The following is a 6,694-nucleotide window of genomic DNA, read 5'->3' as shown; positions in this document are numbered from 1 at the left end:
GCAGATCACGAGGTCAGGAGATCGAGGCCATCCTGGCTCACACGGTGAAACCCCGTCTCCACTAAAAATTCAAAAAATTAGCCGGGTGTGGTGGCGGGTGCCTGTAGTCCCAGCTTCTCGGGAGGCTGAGGCAGGACAATGGCGTGAACCTGGGGGGCAGAGCTTGCAGTGAGCTGAGATCGGGCCACTGCACTCCAGCCTGGGCGACAGAACGAGACCCCATCTCAAAAAAAAAAAAAAAAAACAACAAAAAAAGAAAGGATATAAAGCACACAGTTGACATTAACATCTACAATACTGTGTATTTTAAATTCCATATGATGGATTCTCGAAGGTAGCTTTTGTTGATTTTTTTGTCAAACTTTTGTATCTGTTGTAGTCAAAGCTTGCAGCTGATGAACAAGTATAGTTCTGACATGAATGTCAGTTTGTATTTTTGTTTATGTTAATGAATAAGACAGAAATGAAACAACAGAGACATATGTCTAAACATCATCATTTTGTCAATTATGTGAGTGGTTCTTTGCTGAATTGGATGATAGTTTTCAAATACTCAAAGAATATTTCCTCATTTTTTTGTGCTCATCACAGTGCAATGAATGGCCAGAAACACAGCAATGTACTTTAAAGTTTCGTCCTCATCATTAGCAATTTCTCTCTTTTCTAAGACTAGGCGATCTATGGAACAGTAAATCTAACCTTGATTGACAGTGTTTGCCTACTTCCGTGGTGTAAACACTGCAACTATGGCTGATTTGAGCCCAGGACTGTGCCATCACCGAAGGAGGGCTGAGAAGGGACTGTTGGTACCACCACACACTCCCCACCGTGCAGCTGCTGCAGACATGAGCCATCTGGCGTGCACGGTATGCAGTCAGATGCAGTCAAATGACGGGGAAGTGATGAATGGTGAGTACTTAATATGTTCATTTTTATAATTTACTTAATTGAAAGTTTATATAGTTTAATTTTTAATAATGGCTGTGTTTAACTACTGGCTCCTAAAATTCCTGAAAATTTAACATGAGCGCTTGCCAGGTGGAGGGCCATGCACACTGCAGAAGGCTGGTGGCCTCTGTAGTGCCCAGGAGATGCATGTACAGCCGGGCCCTGAGATGTGCACAGGCACAGCCCTCCTCTGCTGGGTCCTGAGCTCACCAGGAAGAGCGGCCTGACCCTGGGCTCCTCAGGCTGAGGGGATCGGTTCCCAGGTCTGCTCAAAACCGCATGTGGTTTCAGGGCCCTGGGCAGCGGAATACTTTTGCCCAATCCTGCTGCCATCTTTAAACAAGGAATGGGGGGAGGATACTTTCGTACAGATCACATTCTGAATATTTGGGAAACTTGGGTTGGATGCAGCGGCTCATGCCTGTAATCCCAGCACTTTGGGGAGGCGAAGTGGGTGAATCAGTTGAGGCCAAGAGTTGAAGACTAGCCTGGCCAACATGGTGAAACCATGTGTCTACCAAAAAAGACAAAAATTGGCCAGGTGTCGTGGTGCAGGCCTATAATCCCAGCTACTGAGGAGGCTGAGACAGGAGAATTGCTTGAACCCAGGAGGCAGAGGTTGCAGTGAGCCAAGACCAAGCCACTGCACTCCAGCCTGGGTGACAGAGTGAGATCCTGTCTCAAAAAAAAAAAAAAAAAAAGTTGGGAAACTTAACACACTGTTAATCTGCCTGGGTGGTCTCAGCATGCAACAACCAGCTCTGGGGTTCACAGGGTCCCCCATGAGCACGTCCTAGGCAGTGTCCCTCACTGTCCCTCAGAGCAGGGTGATTTGGGGGAAGTTACTGAAGCTTCCTGGGCCTCAGGCATCAGTGATATTGAGGTAGGAGGTGGGACTCAACTCTGGAGGTGGGGCTTGGACACTGGACCAAATTAAGGACTAGATAAAACAGGGCCAGGGCAGAAGCAGGTTTCCATAAGACATGCCCACCAGTGTGCCATGCCAGTTTACCATTGCCTTGGCAACGCCTGGACGTTACTGCCTCTTTCCACGTCAACGACCCTGACAACCGGGAAGTTGCCAGACTTTTCCTAGAAATTTCTATATAAACTGCCCCTTAATTTGCATGTAATTAAAAGCCGGTATAAATGTGATACAGAAGTGGTTCTGGGCGGCTACCCTGGGCACACTGCCTGTGGGGTAGCCCTGGTTCTCAAGGAGCCGTACCGCTGTTGCTGCTGTGCACTGCAACTTCAATATAGTTGCTGTCTAACACCACTGACTCACGCTTGAATTCTCTCCTGGGTGAAGCCAAGAACCCTCCTGGGCTAAGCTCCAATTCTGGGGCTTGCCTGTCCTGCATCAATATGGTGTGATAATAACGGGAGGGATGAAGATTGCACTGTGAGCCTATTGTGTCCCCAGTGTCCAGCACGAGGCCTGGCCCATGGTGCTCCAAAGCTGCAGCAAATGAATAGATGACTGAGGCCGTGGCTGCAGTTGGTGCAGGGAAGGGTTCCAGGCAGTCAGCTGGTGCCAATGTGGCTCCTGCAAAGGGGTTTGAGTGGCCAGTGCTATGGCCCTGGGCTTGGGGTAGTGTCCTGGGGCTGTGGTAGCAAAGCACCGCAGACTGCTGTGGGGGCTCATCACAGCAAGAGCTGGTCCCTGCACCACTCCGCAGGCTGGGAGCCTGGGACCGAGGTGTCTGCATGGCTGCACTCTCTCTGAAGTCTGTAGGGAGGATCCTTCCTGCCTCCTCTGGCTTCTGGTTGCTGCCAGGAAGCCTTGGCGTTCCTCAGCTTGCAGGTGCATCCTCCCATGGCCGTCTTTTTCCTGTGCCTCTGTCTTCCCATGGCCATCTTCTCAGACGGACCCCAGCCATATTGGATTAGGGCCCACCCTACTCCAGCATGAGCTTTTCTGAAGTAATAACATCTGCAATGGCCTTATTTCCAAATAGGGTCACATTCTGAAGTATTCGGGGTTAGGTCTTCAACATATCTTTTTTAGGAGAACGCAGTTCATCCCATACCAGAGTGACAGTGGAGATCCGTCATTCATTCATTCATTTGGTGCATTGACTGAGCACCTTCCTGCTCCTTTGTCTTTGGTGCTGATGTCTGGTGATGCTTGAGACAGGTGCAGTTCCTGCCTGCATGGAGCTCTGGGTCTAACAGACAGGATGGCAGCAAACACCTCATGAGGTGGCCAGTTGGTTGTGCCCTGTTGTCAGAGGTATGACAGGGAAAGAACAAGTGGAGGCCTCTCCCATGTGGCCCCTTGCCCGGTGGGCCTTGCCCAGGTGTGGCCACACGGCTCCTGGATACCCACAGTCACCTGTATGTGTGCCACCATCCTTTTCCTGTCCCACTTGGAATGTGGGTGAGACAGGAATGTGGGCTCTGGACATCCTGGGACCTTCCCAGGGCCAAGCTCCACACAAGTGATCCCAGGGTGATCCTTGAGTTGACAGTGGGAGGTGCTGTCCCAGGCAAATATGGAAGGAGAGCTACCTGGTAACTCGAAAATTCCATTTAGAATAGAAGCATCAGGGGACCAGGAACCTGCATTGTTGGGAGCTGACCACACTGAGACTCTGCAGGAAATCTCGGACCTCATGCCATTTTCTCGAAGGTTGGGTAGTCACTCACATACCTGTGTTCAGTCCAACCTCTACTTTCACTAGCAGATTAATCTTGGGTCAAGTTTTTAACTTCTCAGCCTCCTTTCTCGTCTGAAAAAGGGGTGACAGCAGTTTCTACCTTGAAGGTTTTCAGTGAAGTTTGAATGTGGAGTAGCCGAGTCTTCCCTGTAAGGAGACACGTGGGTGTTTTCTCACCCTCAGATGAGAACTGTGCAGTTGTGGTATCCAGTGATGTGCCAGTTAGGCTAAGGAAAGGCTGGCTGCTACAATAAATAAATCCTGATCTTATTGGTGACCTTGCACAAGTTTATGCACAGAGAGAATGCCCTGTGATAATAAAGGCAGAGAGATCAGAGTGAGGCAGCTGCCAGCCGAGGAATGCCAAGGGTTAATGGCCACACCAGAAACTGGAGGAGGCAAGGAAGGATTCTACCCAGAGTGTCTGAGTGACCGTGACCCTGCTCCGATGTTGATCTTAAACCTGCAGTTTCCAGAGCCACAAGAGGATAATTTTCCGTTGTTCTACTAAAGCGCTCTATTTGTGTTACATTGTTATAGCAGCCCTATTAAAATAATAAGTGCATGAATGGACTGTTGTGACACCTTGTAGATATGACTTTTGTATCAACCTAACTTTTTAAAAAACAAACATTACTAAACACCTGATACATGCCCCCAATGGTGCTAGGTTTTGGGGTTACAAGAATGGGTGAAACATAGTTCTTGTTCTCATAAAGCTCACAGTACCATGGTTTATATGCACTAGTCAATAGAGAAAGTCAAAAGATTGTTACAGTTACAACAGACAGACTAGGCATGAGGAGTCCCTGGAGCACCTAGGGGGGATGCCCAGCACATGCTGGCAAAGAGAGTGACAGGGCACTGGAAAGATAGTTAGGTTAGAATAGGTCCAGGGTGGGCTCAGGGCTCAGGTGGGGAGAGACAGAGTTCCTCCAGGTAGCTAAATCCTGGAGCTTGGACCAGAAGACGAGAGTGTGTGAGGCATGACAGGAATGGAGTCACTCTACATGACTGGAAGTGGAGTGCCTCGGTGGGACTGGAAAGGAGACATGAGGTGATAGAGGTCACAAGGAGCCACTTCAGGAGGGATCTTATGAGCCAAAGTAAACCGAGGCAACATAAGAACTTTATACCCTCAGAAAGTGGGAATGATCAATAGTTATTATGATTTAAATCATGGACAATTAAAGCCAATGCAATGGATAAAAACTGGATATCTCTGGAATCATTCACATATCCATGTCTGGCTCAACCACAGAGTGGGGCCACCCAAGGGCTCCTGCCTTTCCTCTGCACTGGGCAGAATCTCGTACATTGTGAGTGCCCCCCGGCTAATGTACAAAGCAAAAACATTACCCGATGTCTCTGGATGTCCCACTTGCAGTGCCTGAGGCAAGGGCTGCAGCACAGGGAGCTTAACTGAGAGTAGATTCCCAGGAAGCTGCAGAGTAGATTGATGGTAGTGGGACAGGAGGGGAGGGAAGAATCAATCAAGGATCCATTGTTAAGCCAGTTACCACTGTGAACAGCTAGTTCTTAATTCTGCTGGAGACCCTATGAGGAATTTTCGCACTTTAGAATTACTTTCTGAAGGATGCAAGGCGGGAGTATTTATCCACCAACTCCCGATTTCATTTGAAGGTTGTCTCTGTGTGTGGGACATTCTGCAGCTTTGGAGAAAGCCCTGGTGTAGAAAAGCAGGGAGTCAAGGTAGCCCAGGTTTGAACCAAGACCCCGTCAAAATGCACGGAACTGTCCACGATAGCAGTGCTAAAATTGGGCGGGCCAGGGGGAGCCTGCTACAGTCCGCCCCTTAACTGTTAATCTGCACCTGCCTCACCTTATGTTCCCTCTATCACTGAATCTCAACGTGGTGGCCAGTTGAACTCCCTAATGAAAGGCTTAAGCCAGAGGGATCTGTCAAACACAGCTAGTATTGCTGCTGTAGCAGGCCCTGAGAGGTCATAACTGAAATTCAGCATCTCTTTCCTTCACCACTCATCCTAGATTTCTCACAGCCTGCTTGGGATATGCTGATCACTGACACTAGTTATTGGTCTGGAGGTAATGAGGAGAGGAAGAGGGAACCCGAGGACAAGCATCACCTTATGGAGCATCATCAGATGAAGGCTTGCCTTTTCATAGTCACCAATTAAGAGGGTTTTCCTCTCTAGAAAGGGGGAGAAAGTTCTCTCTTTCAATTTGGAGGGGTCAGTGGATAAGGTCCCAAATTCTCAGGTGCATTCTTCCACATGTCTCCATCCCTGGACTTGGAGCCCCACTCTTTCTGTATTGATCCCTGACATTAGCCTTGGAGACCTGTCAAGGCTACACATTCAGTCTCTTTTATGGTTTTTCCACCCTTAGATTTAATTACAGTCCTGATTTTCAGCACCATCTGCCCTCTGGCTGCAAGAGATGAGGGTCACTGTAAATGATGCTTTGGAGGCGTTCTGGCTTTGACAACATAGCCTGAGCTGATAATTGGCTGACCTGAGCTTGTCATTCTCTTTCATCAAATCTAAGGCAGTTAACAAAACCCAGCAAACTCTCCCATCATTATAACTACTACTGCTTTCATACACTTCAAGTGCTAGTTAGTGTATAAGCCAATGCTTTCCTTATGCCTGAATCTCATCCCAACACACAACAGGCAAAATATTTTATAGTTTATAGGGATTGTTGTCACACTTAACATCGCCTAGGGATTTATCCATCAGCTCCCAATCTTCATCATTTTGTCCCTGTGTGGGGGATATTCTGCAGTTTTGGAGAAAGCCTTGGGGCAGAAAAGTGGAGAGTCAAGGCAGCACAGACTTGAAGCAAGATCCCATCAATGTGCATTGAACTGCCCATGAGGCAGTGCTTAACATGTTAATTTAAGCGATTAATGTCACTGAAGATCCCGTCATGAAGTCTTTGTTGCTGTCTTTCCAGGGAGCAATCCAGTTCCATGATTCCATCCTGAGGATTGTTTTCTTTGTTAAGTTTGGATTCCCTAGAAACAGAGTCTGAGACAAGGTCTTGGATGCAGCTACTTTCATGGGGCAGTGATCCCAGGGTGTAGAAGCAGGGGTAGT

The sequence above is a fragment of the Chlorocebus sabaeus genome, chromosome 20, assembly GCF_047675955.1.
Source record: "Chlorocebus sabaeus isolate Y175 chromosome 20, mChlSab1.0.hap1, whole genome shotgun sequence".
NCBI lineage: Eukaryota > Metazoa > Chordata > Mammalia > Primates > Cercopithecidae > Chlorocebus > Chlorocebus sabaeus.
The sequence above is the reverse complement of the archived record's forward strand: the minus strand, read 5'-3'. Positions refer to the sequence as shown.